Source organism: Belonocnema kinseyi, chromosome 4 (genome assembly GCF_010883055.1).
Source record: "Belonocnema kinseyi isolate 2016_QV_RU_SX_M_011 chromosome 4, B_treatae_v1, whole genome shotgun sequence".
Taxonomy (NCBI): Eukaryota; Metazoa; Arthropoda; class Insecta; order Hymenoptera; family Cynipidae; genus Belonocnema; species Belonocnema kinseyi.
Window position 1 is genome coordinate 125,824,257 of NC_046660.1, and position 26,006 is coordinate 125,850,262.

The window sequence follows — 26,006 nt, forward strand, 5'->3', positions numbered from 1 at the left end:
CGAATGGGTCAACTCGAGCCTAACCTAGAAATAAATCTAACCTAGCCTAACCTAACCTCACGAAACACAATTAAACTGATTGTATTGTCCCGTTGTGTTTGCCGTACCGTTTGAATCAGACCTACATTCATTTCCCTTTTCAACATCCAGCAAAAATCAGCCATCATGACCTCGTCCCATCTACCCTGATACCGTTGTTTGCGTTTACTGCTATAAAACCTTTACAAGCATCCATTTCAATTTTCGTCATGTGGCTCACGGAATTAGTATCTCTTGTCAATATTCGAATCTGTGGTCCATCAAAGACTTCTTTCAATTTAGCGTCTGAAACATTAGGGAATTTAAGGAATATATACTTATAGCATTGTCTATCTTTGTCTAACGCCTTGACAAATTGCTTCATGAGCCCAAGCTTTATGTGGAGGGGTGGTAGTAAAATTTTTTCTGGATTAACGAGGCTTTGGTTGATGATATTATGAGAACCAGGTTTCAATGAATCTCTTAAAGGCCAATGTCTTTTGCTGTAATGATTGGCTCGATCTCTGCTATTCCACAGGCATATAAAGCAATGCTCTCTCGTGAAACCCAATTGTTAGCCTAATATCATTGTTATGATCTTGAGATCGCCACATATTTGTCATTCGTGATTCGTGTAATCAACTTTTTCAAGAAGCATTTTAACATTTTTATATTCTTTTTTGATGACCGTTGGGTGAGTAATAGGGACAGGAGCGTAAGTATTCGTGTTATCCAGTAAAGCATCCTTAATGCTGCGTTTTGACTAATCAGTGAAAAGTCGCCATTCTTCGTCTCTGCACACATTTTTCTTCAAGTGGTTCATTAGTCCGTTAACGTCAGTGCAGTACACTAAGATCGTCTCTTCGTCTTTAACGAAAAACTTTCTGAATTCTTTGTCCCTGTCGCGATAGAATGAAACTTTTGTCTTTGGCTCTAGAAGATTTCTTCTTTTTAGAAATGAAGCGGCAAATTCAGCGCCGTCTTTCGGTAATCCAAGATCTCTAATAAAATCATTCAGTTCTAGTTGCGACACTAATATTGGAACCTTCAATTTCATTGTATGTATATATCTTTTTCGTCATTTTCATCGGAATCATCAGAACTATTTTCTGTTCGATCACTGGTTTCACTACCGTCTCCATGACGTTGACTTTCAATTTCCATTCTATCATCTTCGAAAGCGCTTAAATCAGTCTGGCATGCATTTTTATTGATTTCAATTGCTCTTGTGACTGTGCACAGATTAATGTACGAAATGTTATTTTTATTTTTGGCGTTGAACCCTTTGAGGGAATTCATGCAAAAGTAGCAGTCCTTCGCAATAACGGGTTTTTTCTATGTGGTTGGTGTAGAGTACTTGCGGCACTTTTCGTTGTTTGAATTTTTAAGACGATACAACATAAGTCCGCAGGAATTGCAAATGATTTGAGGAACCCATTTTTTTTCTTGGTGCAGAAATTTACGGTCAAAACACTTTTCGTAAAGACTTTTCACTTCCTCTTCGATTGATTTTCGCAAACTGCTCACTTCATATTAATATAAATGCTCGCGGTTTTTTTCCTTGTAGCATGAGAATCTACACCAACCAAATGATCCATTGATGAAGAGCTACGGTTGCATGATGACGACGTCGGAGAGCCCGCTTTCCCACCCTGACTAGACGCCGATACTGGGATTTGCCCTGCATCGTAATACACTTTTTACCTGTGTCTGCCATGAAGGCATGAGCGCCGTTTACCCAGGGTTTCAGCCAATGTGGAACCGTTGCCAACCGTCACCACGTGGAAGTGCTCTGGTTACAGATACAGGCGCAAAATGCTAGCAACAAGCGGTTACGAAACTCCAGACATTTACTGCTATTAATGTCAAAATATGAAAGTACGCAAGTACAAGGTTGCCAGCGTGATCGGTTAGGTTAGGTCAGGTTTTGTTAGGTTAGGATAGGTTAAACCTCTATGCAGGTTAAGCCGAAGCTGAATGAACCGGTACCGCAAATACAACGGGACAACACAATCAGTTTAATTGTGTTTCTTGAGGTTAGGTTAGGTTAGGCTAGGTTAATGGTGAGGTCAGGTTTTGTTGGGTAAAGTTATGTTAAATAAGTTGATATCAGACAAGGGTTGATCCTTCACAGTTGTCGACATGTTTTTGAAATAAAAATTTGCATCACTGGTATTATTCTGAAATTTATTTGCCTCAGTGCATGATTTTCGTCATTTTTTGAGGTTATGGCTCAACCATGACGTTATGGGTGATTTTTGATACCGAATTTGAATTTAGCGCCGCAAAATCCATAGGAACACCTGTGTCTTGTTACCAGATCTGCACACTTTTTTTGTGTGGCTGTGATTATTCATGATTGTCAAAATTACGAGATTTGAATTGATTTCGGCTCGACATTGATATTGTACTTGAATGCCATTGTTCTTCTTACCTCCGAGGAGAAAGCCTAACAAAACTCAATCTCAAAAAGCTGTCGAAGAAAGTTTGGCAACCGACAAAGACATGAGCGAGACAGACAGAAACGAAAGTTCCGATTAATACCGAGCGCGTTATTCAAACACCTAACACTGGTTTCCCACGGGTGTGGGAAGATAAAGCGGTTCACGTACCGTGACTACTACCTGAACCGAGTGATTTAGCCCTGGGCTAGATCAGAATTGTAGCGCCTTCGGACGCGTATTTAGCTTCATCGATGGTCCGAGGGGTGAGAAATCTTTTCAAATATGCCGTATTAAGGAGATCATCCAGATGATCGCGCGGGTGACGTATTAAACTCAATTGAGATTCGGATTCTTCGTAGTCGCGATGTCAATCCCTATTCAGTAAATCCCTCGCCCAGGCAAGAAGCCTTTGCTTACTTCGTTAGAGACCGGGATGTAACCGAGACCTTGAGACTCAGGCCGATTGTTAGTCCGTCAGCCATTAAAAACGAAATGGGTTCAGTGGAAAGAGAACTTGGAAACATGCATTTTAAGAGTGAAGATGCAGAGTTTCAGCTAAAAACTCAAAACGTAGATTATCGATTTCCTTTTGACAATAAGTTTTGAAAAAATAGAAACGTGAATGATTTTGATTTAGGTGGTTGAAACAAAGTTCTGAGAAATTATAAGGGTCTTAGTTGGCGAGCCAAATGCCAACGGGCAAATAGTCGACAGGGAGATTTTTATTTTAGAACAACTATACCGTGAAATGATAGGTAGTGAGGGGCATGGTTCCCAAAAGAATCGAAACAATAGATATAGCATGAGTCGTGTCTCGTCCCGCACGAATGAGTCACGTGGTTTTCTATTGTCGAGTCAGAGTTGAAACATAGCAACCACACGGATAACGGGTTCCGTGTTCTCCTGGCATGAGGATGGCTCGAGCGGAGCGAAGGTCCTCCCTGTATTAGTCCAAGAAAACCCCTAAATGCGTCGTCGATTCCTAGACCTCGTGGGGGTCATTCTAATTCAATCACATGCCGATAAAGATCGGTCGGATATTCAGTTCCTGGAAGATTTCTTTTCCAAATACTGAGCGGAATCCTGAGCAGTTTCTGCTGATCTTCAGGTATTATTTGAGAATTAGTAGAGTACATAGAGATCTACTTGTTCCGTGTTTGTCAAACATTTTTGGTCAGGGTAACTAGTAAATAAGAACTAATGGTATACGTAGAGAGATTTCTCACTGGTTTTCCGGTACGAATGGGCCGTAAAAAAAGACGATGCCGACCTTCTCCTCGAGGTTCATGAGTTGAAACTCGAGAAGAATAAAACTCTCGCCGGAATTTAGAGAACAATTAAAATAGATACTTACGAAATTTAACCCGCGACTGATCTGTCAGATTTTAAACTTATCTTAAGAATAATACTGAATTTCTGCACCACGTCAACGAACGTAGTTACCTCTATCAGAGATCAATTGAATCACTGAAAGTGCGTCCGAGGTCTAGTTGAATAGACCAGAACTATAGACAGGGACAATTCGACTCGGTTAATGAGTTCGACGAATATTTGGCCCAAGATAAATGAAGGTCGAGTGATGGGGGTTGTGAGAGCGAACAAGTCACAGACCTTAAGGCTTTTCAACCTAAATAAACTACAAATCTAAAAAAGATCTTAAGGTTCAAAATTCGAAATTCATGACTCTTAAAATACATGACCAAAACTTGGACAAGTTTCACGGAAAGTTAAACCAAGTAAACGCAACAGACAAAGTTGTTTTCAAGACCCCTGTTAACGAACAACCAAAGTTGGAAAGAACAAAACCTCCTTTCGACCGTTCCATATTGTTCTGCTTTAATTGCACGAAATTAGGGCATACATTACGCTTTTGTACGATAGAACCACAAAATGGTCTATTGCCTTTGTCGCGAAATAGGACATTTCAACACTAAATGGCCAAAATATCAAGGAAACGCCAAGAGATTTAATTCTCGGATAGGACTTCTGGTTGAACTTTAAGGTGTTGGTGGATTCATTGAGGCAAACTTGGACTTTAAGTGGTAGCAAACATTCTTACCCACTAGCACATAGTTCGACGACGCTAAACGAGTTCCGAACGCTCTCAAATGATGAAACTGAGCGCCTAAGAAAATGTCTAGACTCTGGATTCGATAAATTCTACAAAGAGTCTTCCGGCGAGACTCATTTAATCAAAAGCCGTGATTGAGTTGAGTGATGCAACGCATCATCATCAAAAGCCGTATCGTCGAGGCGAGATAATACGCAAATTCATTAGTGAAGAGGTCGATCGTCTGCTAGAAAAGGGTTGTGTTTCATTGGATAATAGCGAACGGCATGTCTGCTAGTAGTAGCTCCAAAAGAAAATAGTGGGCTCAGGTTTTGCATAAACTATCGACCCCTGAACGAAAAAATAATCAAGTCAGCGTATCCCCTTCACAAGATGAGATCTATCTTATCCCAACATCATCAGGCGAAGATAATTTCGACTCTGGATATGAGTGAACCTTTTCAACAAATCCCTATGGATGAAAAGAGGCGAAAGTATACGACAGTTCCAGTGGAGAAAAAGGGATTGCTGGAGTAGACTAGGATGCCCTGCGTTCTAGCCAGAGCACTTTCGACGTATACACAACTGACGGATATTCTATAAAGAAGGCATAAGGAATTGATTTCCGAGAGAATATCACCAAACAAATGGCGTGATCAGGTTTTACGTACCTGGATGACTGGATTATTGCTGTTCAGAATCTGTATGAACACATTGCCATTTTTCCATTAGTGTTTAAGGTATTTAAGGAAGCTAAATTGGTCCCGAATCGTGAAGAGAGTAGCTTTGCCTATTAAAAGAAGTCAAATTTCTCGGGTACCTCGTCGACGAGTTTGACATGAAACCAAATCCCGAGAAAAACCAGTCGATAATTGACTTTTCAGTCCTTAAGGATTGGACTCAAGTGCGACAGTCAAACGGTCTTCTAAACTAGTACTAACGACATTTGAGAAACGTTGCCAAGATTCAGGGTCCGTTGAATAAAATGACCAGTCCGAATGTAGCTTGGAAATGGACTTATGTCCATCAAAAGACGTTTGACGATGTCAAAAAAGCTCTTGTTAAGGTCCCTCGACTGAACGTTCCAACGACAGGTTTTCGGAATGGAAGATCGAGGACGACGAACAGTTCTATTATGATCCTGACTACGAAAAGGTCATGGTTAATGACGAAGATCCATGGAAATCCATGGCCAAAATTATTATTGATCGGGTATGACTCAATATGTTAGTGCTTCGTCGAAGACTGCAAAACTTGTGTTAAGGTAAAATACAATCAAAAACCTATAAAAAGACAACTGACTACGAGGCCCTAGAAATGAACTGGGGCCCATTTATCTCTTGATAACTTGATTGTCGAATTTGATGGTCGTTTAGAATTTATACACTAAATATATTAAGTTATTCTCAGTTCGATACAGGAATGGTAGATCCGTAGTTGAAGTGTTCGATGCGGTTTTCGACCGTTGGGGAACTCCGAGGTCAAGTGTTACGAAAAGCAGTACGGAGTACATAAATGAAGACGTCAGAGCCCTGTTGCTAGCAAGAGGCGTTAAGCATATCAATACCCGTTTAAGTCATCCCCAAAGCAATCTAGTCGAGCGCGTTAATCAAACCATTAAGCCAATGATTTCCATGTTCTTAAACGAGAAGTCGAACTTGGAAATGGAATGAAAGTTTGTCGAAAATTCAATTAGCCTATAACACTGTTTCGAATTCAAACAGTAGAATATCGCCTTTCTTTTGGAAACACGGGCGCGAAGCAATGGTTGTGCACGTTATGAAGTCTCCCGAAAATATCCACAACTCCACTATAAAAAACTCAATTGACGAATAGACCGCGCGAATGAGAAAAATTGACGAATTACGTCATAATGTCGAAAATCAAATAAAAAGAAAAGCAGAGAAGCGTTTAGCCACTATCAATTCAAACAGAGTCAAATGAGTGGAGATCAAACTGAGAACTAAAGTCTATTACCTTAGTAAAAAGCTGAGTACTAAGGCAGAGGCATTTTCCTCGAAGCTAGAACATCCCGAAGTCAAACACTACGCGCTCAGAAATGTACGCTTTCAGCTTTTTATACACAGGCAGTCCACCGCTGTTCTTCACATCACGATATAGATTCGACCTCCTAATTCGACAAAATTTTGAATCCATCCACACACAGCTCTGGTATATACACCCTGGCACTGGATTGCGAAAAAAAAACTCTGGAACTGAAGACAAAATAGGCTAAGCTAAAAAAAAGATGGAGAACCTCAAATTAAAAATGCAGGCCAAAACAAGATCCCCCAGGATACGAAAAATATCCTGGACACGGGCTACTTCGATATGGCTTTTCCGAAGGCCAAAGAGCCGAAATCAAATAAAGACTTCGAAAGATTACTGCAGGAGTTGAGAAACTAGCCTACGATGGAACTAAAATTTGGGAAGGCAACGAGGATCACGTTCGCACAGTTGAACATTGAGAAATTGCGTCGAAATCGCATACCAGCTAATAGAAAACCAAGCAAGAAGACCGGCATGACGAGGAAATGCAATTGAAATGGTGAGCCAATGGAAATTGTCGCACCATCAGTAGCTGTTAAGCCACTGCCATTCGACAAAATTCCGACATTCAGAGAGACTCCTCTGGATTTGCGCATTCCGCACCTTATCAATCTGACATAACAACAAAAACTTCTCTGAATGGTCTATTGTCGGATAATCAGCCAGGCTTTACTGAAAGATCTGTTAAGAAAGAGGAACGCAGACCCCCGTAACCTACGTCGGTAAGCAGCAAGTCACCGGTTGTGTCAAATGCAGGTCAATGCAATAATTTGATAATGGTAAGTATCATTTCGAGTCATATTTCGATTAATAATTTGACAATTTGTGTTCTCTATTATTAGGCAACAAAACGTTGAACACAGATAATATAATCGTCGAAGTAGAAATTTCAGAAATATAATAATTTCTATTTTGTGTCAATTTTATACCGTTAGAATTTCTTATCGTGTTATGCTATTTTGAAGCTCGTAAATTATATTGCAGAAAAGTTTGGACACTATGCAGTTACGTTGTGTCTGGACATGGGGTTAATAAAAAAAATCTCACCACCGATATTCCAACGGGAATCGATTCGTACATTAAAATGGAGTATCTGTGCCGAATTTCAATAAGTTTCGCCAGGCCTTTTCGAAAAAAATCCATTTAAAATTTAAAGATATTAAATTGTCAAATTTAAATAATTTACTACAAAAATTATATTTATTGTATTCATTTAACTATATTAGTACTGTTTCATAATCATATAATAGTAAAACACACATATCGTTGAATTATTACTAATTTTTTAAAAATAAATATCTTCAAAAACTGAATAATAAAAAAAAAAACGAAATAATTCAATCATGTACGCATTCATTCTCAAAATAGTTTTTAATTAAATTTAACAGTTATAAGTATTTAACATTGATTATTATTATATATGTTGTCACGCGGCTATTATATTCGCAGTCGAATCAGGTCCTATAGGCCACGCACAAGGGTCATATAAGAAAATTAATTAACGCATACCTGCCTAACGATAAAAAATACGACACAATAATCTCCGATAGTCACGGTAACGATAAAATAACTTAAAATCCAAAGAAAATGCCTCAAAATAGACTAGCTCCGTCCTTAGGTGGAAGAGGGGGGGGGGTCACTTAAATAAGATTTAGCGAGATAGTTTAAAGCAAAGTAAATATAATGACAAAAAAAGAGACAGTTACAGCGGTAAGAAAGCAAGGCCGAATACAAAATAAAATAACGCTCCGGCAATATGAAGGGAACATCGAGATAAGATTAGAAGAGTGAATTCGAAAAAGTAGTAGACCGAGAAACTACGATAAATCCGGTAAAAAGGGAGAAAAAGAAAAGTAACTTTTATTACACATGAAAATTAACTGATAACAAAATTATAACAAACTGGAAAACGAGAAAATACTGGGTAAAGGTCGAGAGGTTACACGAGAAAAGGGTCGGCACAGAGGGTTTTATATAATACTCACCTTAAGAAAAAGGGAAAATACACGAAGAAACTCCCATAATCCAAGTTTTTTTTGGTTAAGGCACAGAATCGCAGAAATAGAGCGAAAAGTTAACACTAGCCGGCACTCCATTAGAGAGAAAACTACTCACATAGCATAGCGATCCAGCCAAGTGTCATTGAAATTAATCCAACAAACAATAAGAAAGGCAGCAAAAGACCTGGCTGGGTCACTAAGAGATAAATTAAAGTCTTACCTCAAAACAAAAGAAGCCGACGTCGTTAGAGATTGAAGTAAAAAAACGTTGCGATCGACACTTTGAACTTACAGAACGTACAACAGAGACGCGCGCCCGACGTGTCGACCAAAGCACGAGGGAACTCCTTTAGGAAGAGCGGGGGAGAGAGGGAGCTTCGCTGTTGTTTCTTTTCCTCACTTCCTTCCTTCCTTTGAACCTGCAGAGCATTCTCCTTAGGCGCGAAATCTTCCGCGTCTTGAATTCGAACCACAGAACTTGAGGCCGATAAGGGATGACTGATTCCTGGCTGATGATTGGTAGACGGAACGGTTCTGCGGTTGCAGGAGGGCTTTTTAACCAACCCTCGAACGATATAGAGAAATATACAGGCGTTAATAATTGTATATTTCTCATGTTGGATGAATTTGGCGGAAATGCCTGTCCACTGACGGGCTTTATGGTCATTTCGCCCTGGGTCTATTGTTAGCTTGTATACTGAGAATAACTCTTAACGATATTGAGATAGAAGATTATATTCTCAACGGTACGACAAATTGGGCCAAATTGCCTATCTATTTATAGATTTTGTGGTCGATTCGCCCAGAAAATTAGTATTGTTGGTGCTTCAATTGAGCGCAATTACCTTTTAAATATGAATTTTCCATAATTCGCCCGTAGTCCACCCTCAACAGGAACGAGCCTTGGGTATGTAGGTGTCCTTGAAGCCAAACGGAACCAAAAAAAGTAGAACTAGCCTGGAGGGAGTAAATGCAGTTGTCTGAACTATAGAAACCTCACTACTAGGGGTGGCAGCGAATCCTATTCCACGACGCCAAGGAGTGTAGATATTCTTGAGCCTTCCCGCTTAAGACCGCAAAGTCCCCACAATTTTTATATACATAAAAAAAATACCAGGTAAACTCAAATTATCTTAAAATTAAAAATGTACACAACGCATTCATGTATTGCCGAATTTTACTCGAGGTGTCTAATTCCCGTATAATTTTTAGAAATGTTTACTTTATTACTAGATCATTGTGATGGTGCCAAACTGCAACATCACATTGTCTTGTACAAAATATATCCATTAATACAATACAATTATATTAAATTATTTATAAAAATGCACAGAAACAAATAAAGTTCATTTTTCTATGTTTACTATTCTATTTCAAACGTGACGATAGTTGTATTCTCGAACTGCTTTTACTAAATTCTCAGGATACTTGGCATTTTTATAAGCTACTTTATATTTAGCCCAAGTTTTTTTTGAAATCGGCATGAACAAATCCTATTCACTGCTCACTGAATAATCCCAGGGCTTTTCCTGTTCTGCGACAGAAATGTAAAACATGAAAAAACATAGCATCAACTTTTGGACAATTTGATATTTTTAAATTCCAAACGAACTTTTTTCAAAACGGCCGAGTGAAAATTCTTGAAATTCAGCACAGCTCCTTCATTTGAATGTACTAATTGGTTTTCGTTGGAATGTCTGTGGTGAAATTGTTTTTCATTAAGCCCCTGTTCAGGCACACCGTGCAGTACTTCACCTCAAATTAACGATTAATTACTCTTTTAATTCAGAACTACAATTGTTACATTCTTACCTTGCCGTCACAGTTTGAGGGGGGAGAGTGTGACGGGAAATTATTTCCGTCTGTCACTTAATTATAAAATATTAATATCTTAAGCATGCGTGGACCTCAATGTGAGAATCTTCATCCAGAAGTCGACTTTGAGATTCTGAGTTAGAACTTTAATTTCAAATTTATCGTCGTTACATCAGGTTCCTGACCCACTCATGACTTGATTGACGTTCATAGGGTCTTAAGACCAAAACGGGAGGTTAAACGAACTCCGGCGGTAGGTCGGTTCCCCACGGTTGTAGATATTCTTATTGGTTATAATAATCGTCGAACCACAGTAGATATTGTTATCAAATTTGGATTTACATGACTGATAGTTGACGTTTGGAGTCTCTCAGTACAAACTTTATATAAATTGTATATTTCTGGAATCGCTATTTCTTTTCAATTTAATTTTGGGTCTTCCCAACGAACCCTCCATGTGCACGTATTTTCTTGCTTTAGAAGCAAAATTTTATTTAATTTTGCATGATAATTGGGATTTGAATTAGCCGGCGCTCAACAATTTATTTTGTTTTTTAACTATTTTTATTCTAATTGAAATGCTGAGCTTTGGCAGGTATGACCTGAGCCACGCCGAATGAAAGGAGAGGTTTTGGAAAAGGGGAAGTATGCATTTTTCTATTTTATTTTCAAAATCTAAATCCAAAACTTATTCTATCTCGACCTACTATTCATAATATTTATGGTGTTCTTACACCTACTCTCTCTTCTGTTTACGATATTTCCTTCTCCATTTCTCTTCTTCCTTCCTTCCTTCTCTTCTTCTTCATTTTACCCAACGCTCCCTATTCTGCAACAATGACTTCATGCTTATCCCACTCCGTTCCATCTCTTCACACTCCTTCAGCCAGTGCTCCAATTTTGCAACTCCCTTCACGTAATTTCACACATCTTCTTCTCTCTAGAAAGCCAAAACCAATTATAATCTTCCACGCATCCATATCTCATTCTCGCTGTAAGTTCCTGACTTTCTTGCTCTCCTTTCTCATACAAATATTGCACTCTGTCTCATATACCTTCCTTTCTCTTTTCACCTTTATCGTTGCACCCCTACGTCTATTCTCCTTCTCCCACCGACACTTCCTAAACAGCTTACTTCCTCCTCTTCCAAAAATTTCTCCTCATATTTACACTTTCGACTATCCGCTTTAATCCCTAAACTCGTTCTTCCTCTCACCCTACTAACAACACAGTTCGGCGTATACCTTTCCAGCCCCAATGTCCACTTTACATACGTCTCCTGTATCCTATTTACCTCCTCGATTACCTTCCACCCCCACATCTCCACTCCTTCAAATAAAACACTCATCACTAGCGAATCAAACCATTTCATTCTCCTTACAAAATCATCTGCGAGCAACATCTTTCTCAGCCCTCACACCTGCCTTATCACTACATTGGCCCTTCTCACTCTCTCTTTTATATGATCATACACTCGTCCATTTCGTTAAAACAGGAAGAACAGGTACAGAAACACTTTCACTCCCTGTACCACTTTTTCCTTCTACTTTCACTCACCTCCCTTATCACTTCCACCTCCTTTCCTAAACAGTATTAGCTTCGACTTGTCCTCTATCTACTGAAGGGTATTCACCTTTTAGATCTACAAAAAACGCGCAATATTCCTCATATTCCAATATTCCTTTTTCCTCAACATCCTTCCGCAGCCAATCTAAAAACGCTATCGCGTATATTTGGTACTCCGTATTCATTAGCGTAATTCCTCCATAATTTACCTGCCTTTCCCTATTCCCTTTCTTATACAGTAACACGATCAACCACTTCCCCTGCCCTCTTGGGAATCCCTCCCCCTCCAAACTTTTTTCACGACCACCATCAGTCTCTCCCTTACATCCTGTGTGCCAAACGCCTAAGCTTCGTTCTCTACCTCGTCCAACCCTGCTACCTTAGACCTTTTCAACTCCCTTATCTGCTTCTCTATCTTCTCGTCATTCAGACCCCTCTCCCTCAATTCGTCAATCCCTATTTTCTCACTTATCCTCACCCTACGTTTTCTAAACCTATTAATATCTGCCACACGTGTATTTCTGTCTTAACACTTCTCAACTCTTCTTCCAGCATTTTTCTTTTCCCTGCTCTTTCTTCTTACACATCACCATAAACTCCTTTCTCATTTCTACGTACGCCTTATTTTTCGAAGTTCCATCCTTTTAATTCCTGTACTTTATTTACACGTTTCTCTTCATGGTTTTACATTTCGTATCCCCTTACAGCATCAACATTCCTTTATTCTTCTTACCAAATACCTTATTTTGCACTTACCCTTTCTTTCAGATTCTACCATATCTCTTCAACCGACATCCCATCAAAGCTTACGTTCCCTGCCCTGCCGGTCGCCACCCTTCCCCTTTACCCACAAACTTAATGTCTGATGGTCCGATTCCATCCTCCCTTCCACTGCGAATTTCTCTAGCTCCTCCCACCCTTGCATATTCATGATCACATATAGAACATAGTCCCCTGTTACCATAGCATTGGTCTCTGCCCAGCGTCTGTCTTCTAACTAGTCTATTAGAATATCTTCATTTTTATTTATTATCTTATCCTTCAGTTTCCTTCAGAAGCTCTTCCCTTTCCGGTATAGGCACGGTTTCCCCCCAATTCTCGCATTAAAGTCTTCCCTGGTACCGCCACACCCTCATCTCTTTCTTCTAGTAAGTCTTCCACCCTTTCTTTAATCCTTTCAATTCCATCCTTATTGTACGCGGTCACGAACTTATACGTTATCCCTCCTATCTTTACTACCCACATTTGTACGCCCTCCCCCTATACCTCTCCGTTAACTTTTTTCTCTAATCCATCCCTAGCCCTTATTATAATTCACCCACTAGACCTTCCTTTCCCCTTCACTCTGACCGCCTCTTGTAGCCTTCACATATACCCCATCAGCAAGTTTGGCTCTCCTCTATCCCATTCCTTTTTCTCAACCCACATCTCTACCAGTTCAATCACATCAAGTTCCTGAATATACCGCCAGAAATCCTTATCTTTCTTCTTTGTCCCTGATACGTTCTAGCACAGTGCCTTTAACGCTCTTCCACCTTGTGTTACTTCCACTTCCCCATTTTCCACGAAACGAATTCCCCTGCACTACCTTCAACACACCCTTCCGCTCGTGCCACACACACATTTTCTCCAGTATTTTTATTTTCCGATACCCCACCTTCGACACTCTCCAATTTTACCGTCGCCCCTTCATTGTTCTTTCTTCCCTCCATCCTAACTTTCCCTATCTTGCATTTAACTTACCCTATGCTCTGTAGCAACGCTTCCACTCCCTCCCTTTCTTCCTAGCTCTTAAACTTCAATCCTTTCATAACAATATTATTTGTCCTTTCTGCCTTCTCTCTATCCTCAACTCAGTTGCCCTTATCATTTCTCTATCTGCTCTCTCCTCCTTTTTATTCCTACCCTCTCCCACTTTCTCTTCTACAGTAGACTCTACGATACTTCTCATTTTCGGGACTGTAGGGAAACCGAACAGAAAGTGTCAGATAACCCTCCATCCTGCGTCAAACTGCGATCGGCGCAGTAGGCGTAGCCAGCCGCGTATGCATGAGCGTGAAATGAGATAAAGAGTGACCGCAGGCGAATGAAGTAGAAATCACGAAACGAGAAGTGTCGTGGCGAGAAGTGTCGTAGAGTCTACTGTATTATATTCTCCACACGCTTCCAAATACTTTGTTTCTCACCGTCCCCCTGTCAACTACTTCCATTTCCGCCCTACCCTCCACCTTCTCAAGCCTCTTTTCCGCCCTTTCCTTCTACAACCTAATCTCTTCTTCCATCTGTTTAATTTTATCCTCTTTTTCTTTCCTTACCGACTGAAATCGTAACCCTCTGAAATCAACCCTCTGACCTCGTCTATCAGCACCCCGAGAGTCTCCTCCGTCTGCCCCTCCATTCTTAGAGGGGGGTAACCTACGTGTCCGTACGCTTTTTTAAAGAGATCCTCTTCAAAAGATCCTCCCCTCTTACTTACGCTAGACGCTCTCTTCTTCGCCTTGTCGCTTCCTTCGTTCCGATATTTGCCTCTCCCTGACGCGCCACTCGACACAAGGCCATGCATAGCTGGCCATCGTGCCCTATTGGAAATTTCTATACCATCGAATTCACTACCAGCACTGCCTGTACTCTCGCTGACCACCCTCTGCTCTTCCGTGGGTAAGTGTGACCTATCTATTCAGAGGGTACCCACTGCAGCAAACAAATGAGTCTCAGGGCCGCTGTTGCTTACTTCCCCAAATTTTCCGTTTCTTTGCACTATTTCACCCCTCATAGCCTCTACAGACATCCTTTCCTCTCTCCTAACATCCCCCAGCACTACAACAACAACCCTTGTTCACCATAAAGGCCCAAACTCTTGCCTCCAAAGTACCCCACTCTCTAGCCAACCTAACCTCACTTTCCCTATTTAGCCAAATCCCACCGCACAACTACAATGAAAATTAATTTTTAACTCCCCAATTCACCCTTCACCACCTGTCACTGTAAGATTTCTTACTAGTGCCACCAACATGCCATTTCCTTTTCAAAGATTCTATAAAGCATATTTTTTTAAGTTCTGTATCATGCAATAATCCTGGTTAATATTTCTAATTATTGGGAATTAATTGTAAAAATTTTTTGAGATTTTTTAAAATTAAAAAAACTAAAATCAGTTTTGACAATACGTGTTATAGTATTTTGTTTAATTTTCTTCAAAAAAAGTTAGGCAACATTATTTACCCGTGCTGTAATTTTTACTCAAGACCGCCAGTGGTTTACGAGAAAAACATCTTAGGGGCCTATACATGCGATGAAGCGAAGAGCCGCGACTAGAAGTACGCGAGCATAGCGGACTATGTGACTGTTCAGACTTCAAAGTTCTTAATAATTGTGTCAAAGTCAAATATCGATTCATAAAATTCTGAAGTGAACGTAAAAAGCTTTTCAACAATAATTTTCATTTTTAAGGTTTTTAAAAATAATGTGATTGTGATAAAATTCTTTTATTTTAGAATCAAAGCATGAAATTTCATGTACATGTATATTGATCAATTCTTAGAAAACTCTGGTAATTTCACTTTGCATAAATTACAAATACTTTTGGCAGTAACTTTCAATTTTAAATAATAACCCATAATTTTTTTCTAGATAAACATAAATTATACTGGGTTTGAAGTGGAAAAGTTTAATAACGGGAAAAAATAACGCACCTGACCTAAAAACAGCGGCACTGGCGACATAATTCTGACATTGACAGTGCATTTTGAAGAAACACATTGCACCTTGATTATAAATCAGAATATAGTCGATGAATTTTAGGTCACTACTTTATATTTAAATATTTTAAAAGATCTGGATGCATCACACAACCTTAAGCTCTCACGCGCTCTGTTTTAAAGACCTTAATATATAAGTTTATATTATTTCTACAATACAATAGTATATAAAATTTAATATACTGTATGTGAAAAAGACACTTCACTCACATGCATATTAAATCTCGATCACATTTTTTCTTCGACATATAGAAAGGGACCGATAACGCTGTAGGGAGAACGGAAATGGGCTCTAGAGAAAGAAACAACATGTTTAAAGTTATAATGAATTGAATTTTTGAAAAAATTCGTGCAAAACATCATGTTTCATCTTGCTTATAAAAAGAAGTTGGTAACCTTAAGTCTTCTTGAAATTAGATTAAAAATGCTACAATAATAATACTTTTGTGATATCAAAAATAGTGTAAAAAGTGTCAGAAATTTGAAAAATAGTGTCGTACAATTTTTAAACTATTAAAATATGTGTAGCCTGAAATCAAAAAGTATGCAAGGAAAAATTAACTTGATTTCTTTTAATTTCTAGTTTTCTAAACTTACATTTTAAAGGCCTTTATTTTTTTCGCATTTTTTAATGGGAACCTAGTGATAAAATAACATAAAAATACAATTGACAATTTTTGTATAATATACAAAATAACGATTTGTATAACATGGGTACAATACTTCACATTTTCAGGTTATGTATTGTAAATCACGGCCCTGTTCTTCATCAAACTTCAACCAACGAAAATGCTCTCGACTAATCAGTCTTATCTAACAAGAGGCATATGTATATCTCACATACTTTTTCTCACTCTAGAGCCCATTTTCGGTTCTTTCCACAGCGTTCTCGGCCAATTTATATATGTCGACGGATTTTTCTAACAGTGCGAGTACTATATTAAGCTCTTCGGAATTACAAAAAAAAAATTTCTCTTCACTTCTGTCCTAGAAATGGGGATTGCGGCGTGAATTACATTTGTTGTGTACCCTCAATTGTAAAAGAACTGTTCACTCTTTTACTTAAAAACGCTTGGTTAGCATTATTATTGCAGAATTTCGCATGCATGTCTTTCAACTGCGTGCCAGATACGCTATGCGAGCTATAAAAACGTTTCATATTGCCATCACGACGTTCTTCACGTATGACTGCATATGACAGCCTGTCACACACGTCTTGAGTAAATACTGTGAAAAAAACCCGCGTCATTGAATGGCCGTAATAAAAAGCATATTTTCGTAAAGTCTGCGAAAAAAAAAACTTTTTAAAAAACGCCGTGAGGAAAAACTTTAGTCGTGAAAACGCCGTAAAAAATACATTTTTTGTGAAAACACCGTGAAAAAAAACCCTATTCATGAAAATGCCGTTATAAAAAACATATAAATAAGATATTGTCAAAAAATACTTACGAAAACTCTCGGGAATCAAATCTTTCCACATCATTTCTTTAAGTAAATAAATAATTTTTTATTTTCTTATAATTATAGTGTACAGTCATTCATAGTATTTAGAAAGTCGAACAATTTATCTGATGACCTTTTTCATAAAATGAAAAATTATGAGTTATAGTTTTTTCAAAATTTCAAAAAATGCACGAAAATGAACATTTTAATCCAATTAATAGACGATATGAAAAAATGGCAAGAGAAGGAAAATCTTGATTTCTAAATGCCCTAGCAGATTATCATAATAACTTTTTAAATTTTCTTGATAAATCAAAAATTAAATTTTGACAGCATAAAAAATAATGGAAAATCCAAAAGTTACATTTCTTCATACATCATTTCCATAGTATTTCAAATATTCTCAAATATAATAATGCATTAGATCTATCCTTCCTTTCAAATAAAAGATAATAATATGCGGCAAGTTTGATTTCTTGTTATAAAGCCTTAATTTATTTACCTAAATGAAACTTGCAAAATTTTATTCAAATAGTTATTATGTCTACATTTTATTTCACGGCATTGAATGCGGATCATGGAAAGATGTTCCTCGATTCTTCGACTAGATGTCTATAAAGTTATTCTTGATCTTTGCACAATAGTTTAAAATTTTATAATAACTGAACCAAAGTTCTTAAATATTGTTAAGTTTATAAATATTGTAAAGTTTATAAATATTAGTATGCAAAACTCAATAAGCTAAAATATTCATTAGATAAATATTTTTGTTACTGCATAATCAAAGTTTAAAAGCGCGTCCTTTATTATAATTAAAAATTTATAATTTATAATATTTAGGATTGTTTTAATATATAAACAAGTTTAGAAAATTGCAGTGAGTTTTCATTATTTTCGCACAGCCTATCAGGCCCAGCGCTATCCACCCAGTACTTTTCTCCTCTTTCCTATGAAGAACTATGTTTTATATGAATATCTGTAGATCCACGCGCTGTATATTAAACTTTCATGTATGAACAACACTAAAATCCAGAAAATAAGCGGCTGGCAGCGTAAAGCACACGATTTTAACTTGATATTTATTTATAGTTCTTTGCATAGTCCAACAATAATACCTTTTTACGGCAAAATGATTATTATAGTTTTTTTCTTGGAATGAAACAGTTTAATTAAAAGTTTGAATGACTATGGTTTTTTTCACGGCTTTTCCACAAATAAGGTTTCTTTTACGGTTTTTTTATGATTAAGGTCTCTTTTCGCGGCGCTTAAATGAAGGAGGTTTTCTCTCAGCATTTACCGGAATATATATTTTTTTGTAGCCTTTTACTAAGATATGTTCTTCTTCACGGCGTTTTAAAACAATGTATTTTTTCACAGCGACCTAATGAACAATTTATTTTTCACGGCATCTTTGAAAAAGGTTTTTCTTCATAGTTTTGTTTTACAGGTTTTTTTCATAAGCGCCGGCGAAGAGATAATTCCATAATAATGATCTAATTAGAATCTAGATATTGTTTATTTATCAAAATTGGAATATTCTAAATTGTGTCATAAGAAGAAAATAATAAAAGTTATTAGTCTGTCTTTTCACAGAACAAAAACTTGCAAATACTTTTTTAAAACACACACACGTACCGAGTGTGTATTTATTGATTCATTTATATATTTTTAAAATTAAGAAGACAATTTCTAAAAATGACAATTTGAATTTCAAATGATTTTTTGAATGACATCTTTGGTCAAATTATAACTTTGAATTTTACGCAAAATAGCTTATGAAATCTGTTTACTTTTTATAACTGCAATTTGTAATTTTCATTGCATACAATTTTAATCAAATCTTTCTAATTTTGAGTACTTTTTTTAATACTTGAATACATATTTAATTTTTAATTGAATTTAAATCAATTTTATAATAATATTTTTAAGTTAAGACAAGAAGTTTAACAAGCACGATCAGTTGTTGAAAATTATGATTGGCGTCACGCTCTCTCTAGTCCTCCTCTTTCCCCAATCCATAATTTAAAACCATGCCCCACTCTGTCTTCAGTAGCATCCCGCAGTATTCCGCCATCGCGTTTACTTTTGGTTTGGGTGGATTTAAGTTTTTCCGCGTGGTTTTCCTCATTTTCCTAATTGTTTTCGGAGTGAAATATTTTAGGTGTGAAAGAAACAGGTGAATATTCATTGCTAAAAGTTGAAAAATCAGCGTTAACATCAACTGTGGCGAAGGTAGGTGTGCAAACATAACCCTGTTTTTTCTTATATATCGTGCCATTATAATCGTTTTAAAATCCGACAGGGCCCTGCACTTGAAACCGCATAGTCTTTTGGGGACGTGATATGTTTTTTTTTTCAAGAGAAAATTAGGCTTTTAGGCATGCATTTTGAAGCGCATATCACCGTGATGTTTGCGATCTTCAAGCGTGCGCGCCATATGCGTCGCAATTGAGGAAGGATCTGTCTGCTCGAGTGGTGGTGCTGTGTGCGGGACAATCCGCACGCGTGCGAGTCATTACACCACCTTTGCGCGACCACGTTGCTATCTGGGGGACTCCTCCTCATAAGATTGCTGTACAACTCTATCAAAAAAAGCTAATATCTTATTCAGGTGAGAAAGTGGGAATTACTGTGGACTTTGTGATATGCAATTCAGATGGTGCAGTAGCACATTACTAAAATCGTAAGAACTTTGCTAACTTAACGCTCTATGAGACAAACAGGTTATTAATACCAGAAAATTTTACAAATAGACTAAAGCACTCTTCAACGACATTCATGTGCATTTCTGCAATAACAACAGAGAAGAAGCTTCTTTAAGTGAAAGATTTAAAAATTCTACTACAATTGAGGGTACACACAAATAATTCCCATGTGGAAAAAATTTTTGGCAATCTAGAATCATGCTCAAGCCAGTACAGATTTTCTAAAGCCTGCCTATGCACTCAATACTACCCTGGCGCTGTCTAGTTTGTATACGTGCTTGATTCAAACCTTGCTGCTGTCCAGTTTCGAGACAGATTAACGGTTTGGATTCAAACAAAACTTACCGATATGAGTTCCAAAACTAATAACACAGCCACATAAAAAAAGTATGTGGATCTGGTAACAAGACACACGTATTCCTATTGATTTTGGGGCGTTGAAATCAAATTCGGTATCAAAAAACACCCATCACGTCATGTTTGAGCCATAACCACAAAAAATGACGAAAAATCATGCACTGAGAGAAATAAATTTCAAAATAATGCCAGTGATGCGAATTTTCACTTCCAAAATATGTCAACAACTGTCAAGGATCAACCCTTGCCTGATATCTACTTATTTAACATAAGTTTACCCAATAGAACCTGACCTCGCCTAAGCTGAATTAACAGAAATTTATTGAATTACACGTAAATCTCTGGAAGCATATTTTCCCAGTAGCAAATGTGTGCTACATCAAATGGGTCAACTCGAGTCTAACCTAGAAATAAATCTAACCTAGCCTAACCTAACCTCATGAAACACAATTAAACTGATTGTGTTGTCCCGTTGTGTTTGCGGTACCGTATCATTCAGCTTCGGCTTAACCTACATAGAGGTTTAACCTATCCTAACCTAACAAAACCTGACCTAACCTAACCGATTACGCTGGCAACCCTGTTCTTGCGTACTTTCATATTTTGACATTAATAGCAGTAAATGTCTGGAGTTTCGTAACCGCTTGTTGCTAGCATTATTAGCCTGTGTCTGTAACCAGGGCACCTCCCCGTGGTGACGATGGGCAATGGATCCACATTGGCTGAGTCCCTGGGTAAACGGCGTTCATGCTGTCATGGCAGACATAGGTAAAAAGTGTATTACGATGCAGGGAAAAACCCCAGTATCGGCGTCTGGTCAGGGTGGGAAAGTGGTCTCTCCGACATCGTCATCATGCAAGCGTAACTCTTCATCAATGGATCACTTGGTTGGTGTAGAATCTCATGCTACAAGGAAAAAAACCGCGAGCATTTCTCAATCGCATGTCTGCAAGAAGGTTAGGATAGGTTATACCTCTATGTAGATTTAGCCGGAGCTGAATGAAACGGTACCGCAAACACAACGGAACAACACAATGAGTTTAATTGTTTTACGTGAAGTTAAGTTAGGTTGGGTCAGGTGAGGTTAGGTCAGGTGAGGTTAGGTCAGGTTTTTTTAGGTTAGGATAGGTTTGACCTCTTTGCAGGCCCAAGCTGATTCAAACGGTACCACAAACACAACGGGATAACACAATCAGTTTAATTACGTTTCTTGAGGTTAGATTAGGTTAGGTTAGGCTAGGATAGATTTATTTCGAGGTTAGGCTCGAGTTGGCCCATTCGATGTAGCACACATTTGCTACTAGGAAAATATGCTTCCAGAGCTTTATGTGCGGTTCAATATATTTCTGTTAATTCAGGTTAGGTGAGGTCAGGTTCTGTTAGGTAAAGTTATGTTCAATAAGTTTATATCAGGCAAGGGTTGATCCTTCACAGTTGTTGACATGTTTTTTAAGTAAGAATTTGCATCACTGGCATTATTTTGAAATTTATTTGCCTCAGTGCATGATTTTTCGTCATTTTTGAGGTTATGGCTCAACCATGACGTGATGGGGAGTTTTGATACCGAATTTGAATTCAGCGCCCCAAAATCCATAGGAATACGTTTATCTTGTTACCAGATCCGCACACTTTTTTTTTGTGTGGCTGTCTAATTTTTGAATAAAAGGTTTCAAAAGTTACGATACATCACTGTACAAATTCTTACTTGATAATTTAATGTACACTGTTACGTATTTAGTATAATAAAGAATAATTACACAGGTGTTTGGTAAACAGTTTGACAAAACAAAAGGTGTGCTGCCTCGTTTGGATTATTTTAATATTTAGACTTACCTCTACACGATGAATTTTTAATTTTCAACAATTTCAGTGACCGATAATATTAAAAATTCCACTGCGAAACACAAAAAATCACACGAGCCTATGTAAATTCGCCCTAACCTAAACGTAAAGTTCCGCTCTAGAATTCTCGAGAGTCGAGCCGCATTCCCCACCGCCGGCCGCGCATGTTTTTGGGTGAAATGAGGCAAGGAATGGGGGCGGGCAATCGAAGAGGAAATCGGAAAACGAGAAGTGTATCGTAGAGTCTACTGTAGTTGAAAATTTTGGAAAATTTAATATCGGAAACTTTCCATTTTTATTGATCCCATTTTCCAAAACTCTAATCTACAAAAATGTTAATATTAAAGTTTTGAAAGTTTTCTGTTTTCTAAATTTCAGTCTGAAGCTTTACAAAATTTCGAAAGATTTCCGAAGATTTTTTCCGATTGTAAATATTTGAGGACGTTTTAAAAGATATCAAAGAATTTTCAGTTTATTTCCTTAATTAAAAGAAATTTGAAAAAATCAAAAACATTTTAAAAGGGTTATTTAAAATATTGCAAAATAATTCAGGAATATTTAAAAAAAGTTCTGAGTATTTCAAAAGATTTTGAAGTATTTGAAAAATTTTAGAGATTTTAAAAGATTCCAAGGAATTTTCAAGTTATTACAGTAATTTAATATGAGATTTTAATGAAATTGAAACATTTCAGGGTATTTCTAAAATTTCAAGGATTTATCCATTTATTTTTATAATTTAAAGAAATTTAAAAAAATTAAAAAAATGTTAGAAGGGTTGTTCTTTTAAATTCCAAACTACTTCAGGAATCTTAAAAAAAAGTTCTAGGTATTTCAAAAGATTTTGAAGGATTTGAAAAATTTGAGAGAACATTAAAAGATTCCAAGGAATTTTAAGGGTTTACGGTAATTTAATATGAGATTTTTAAAAAATGGATATATTATAGGATATTTGAATAGTTTTCAAGGAATTTTCGATTGATTTCACTAATGTAGTATGAGATTCCAAAAGATTTGAAATATTTTAGATTTCAAATATTTTAGGATGTTTTAAAACATTCCATGAAATCTTCAATTAATTTCAATAATTGAAAACGATTTCAAATAATTTTAACGTTTTTGTTCATCTTTTATGGTTGAAAGTGGAACTACTTTGTTAAATATTAATTTTTTTTTTTGGTTGATGATTCATTAATTTAGTTGGACAAATTTTTTTTCTGAAAATTTAACTATTATGTAGAAAATTATTTTTTTTTTTTTGGTTAAAATTGTCAAGCTTTAAAAATTTTATGTATGGGTGTTCATAGTACTCATAAACTTTAACAATTTATCTTAATGACCTTTTTCTGTAAAAAAAATCATCAGAGTTAGAGCATTTGCAAAATCCAAAAAACAAACTAAAATAAACATTTTAGCCAACCAACGCATGATATGAAAAAAGTCAAGATAAAAAAACGCTGATTTTTTAAAGCCCTACAAGATTATGATAACAATTTTTATAATTTGGTCGAAAACTTGAAAATTTGATCGTACCCAAAATAACAAAAATCAAATAATTCCATTTTTTGGTCAAACTATGCAAGATACGAAAAATAATTTAAAAAAGCTTAAATTGCGCGCCCTGAAAAGATCTAAAAATTTGTTGCTAATCACTTTTCGGTAGGACGCGTGGTTTTTGGTTTTACTCGTTAAAAAAAAATATTAAAAATAAAATATAATATTTCGAGAAACGATAAAAGCTATGAAAAAAATAAATAGACACAAGCTATGGAAAAAGTATGACCTCAAAATCGACGCACGCATGAAATTAAGAATTACGCGAAAGATTACAATCGCCTATTTCTTAAATTTCTTTCAAATAGGGATAGAGATATAAATAGAAGACCACCGAAGTTTTCCGAAGCTTTTAGATTGGCAACCATCGTGCAGCAGAAAACCCGAGAAACCGAAGTTCGAATCGTGCATTTTCGGCTTACACACGAACTTACAATAGTAATCATGCACATTCTGTTTTGCGGCTTCTAAACGGTTGATGTGGTGGGGGTAAATTTCTAGCTTGATTTGGAAGGCTTAGGCTTTTAGAGAATTAAAGTAGGATAGGCAGGCTGAAACAGGCTCTAAGCAGGTTTTATCTAGAATGAGAAGGCTTAATGTAGGGTTGAAATTTCGACTTCGGTAGGCTACCTTCAGGTATTTTAGCTGCTGGATCTGGGGAAATAGGGGAAAACCTAATGATATCATGAACGCTATTTTGATAATATCAGTATACGTGACAATAGACACATAGATGTTATATTTTTAAGTTTTAGGAGAATCGAAGGTCTTTCTCAGATTATACAGATTTATGCGGGAAAAAGTAAGAAAAATTGAATATGCGTTGCAGTTTTGCGTGCGAAATAAGTCACTTGTCCCATGCAGACAATTTTTTTTTAATGGGCCTGTTTGACCGGGAAAATGTGTACACTTTTGCCTACTTTTTGCATCTAGAGATAAAATGGAACAAGCCCGAAAAATTTGGGGTCAAAGTTAAATTCAGCACTGAAATCTGCAACGAATATGGCATTTTTGATATTTTTTCCGTATAAATCTATATAGTATGAAAAAGATCTTCAATTTCCAGATTTACCAAAATAACGTTCAGAATATCCCTAGGTTTTCCCTATTTTCTGCATCTGCGGGAAAACTGATACGCGTACGAGAAATTCTAAGGCCAGATTTGGATTCAGCCGCTCAACATAAACATCCATAAACTTGTCTCGTACAGATAAATTTTTGAATGTCCTATGTGACCAACTGATCAAGCGATTTCTCTGACAAAAACGTGGCCAGCTAAGAAATATGTGTTTCGTGCTCAGTTTTTCACTAATTTTTTTTTTAAATATAATACTCTAATAGATAGGTTTAAGAATTTTTAATTCAATTTTTTCTAATTTATGTCTTACGAAAGATATCTGATAATTTGTAACAAACTTCGGGAAAATATTAAGCTTATAACTATTTAATCGCACAATAAATATATTATTAATATTTGATATGCATTATTCTAAAATCTAAATGGTGACCTTGAAGCTGGCCTTGGCGTTGATCCTCAAGGTTATTTCAAGTACAACTTTTATATTTCAAATAGGAACCCCTACTTTTGACACCACCAATCGAAAGAACGCAAGATTTGACGTTCAGATATGCATAAAAGTCATGTGACCCGATGAACTTCGAGGTCATTCCAGGGTCATGTAAATTCAAACAAGATCTAGACGGCTGATCAGTCGATAAAAAACCCCTATGTAAATCCGGCCAGCTAAGGTGAGATGGTCTCATCAGACCACAAACAAAAGTTTGTACGTGGATCCAACCAGCTAAGGCGAGATGGTTTCATAAGACCAAAAACAGGAGTTCGTAAATGGATCTGGCCACCTAAGGCGAGATGGTCTCATTAGACCATAAACAGAAGTTCGCGTGTGAATCCAGCCACATAAGGCGAGATGGTCGCATCAGACCACAAGCAAAATTTCGTACGTGGATCCAAGCAGTTAAGGCAAAATGGTCTCATGAGACCACAAACAGAAGTTCGTATGTGGATCCGGCCAACTAAGGCAAGATGTTCTCATCAGACGACAAACAAAAGCCCGTATATCGACTATATCTAGATACAATGTTTAACTATTTTTTTGTAAACATATATTTTCGCTGATCAGCTGTCTAGACCCTGTTTGAGTTAACACCACCCTGAAATGACCCCGAAGGTCATCGGGTCATATGACCTCCATGAATACCTGAACGTACAATTTTTCGTCCTTTCCATTGGCGGTGTCCAAAAAAGAGGTTTCCATTTGAAAAATAAAATTTGACCTTGAAATAAACTTGAAGGTCAACGCTAAAGTCAGATTCAAGGTCACCATTCATATCCTCGTCCAAAATCCTAAAATTTAGGTATGATCAAAATGTAAACAGTGACACCTAAC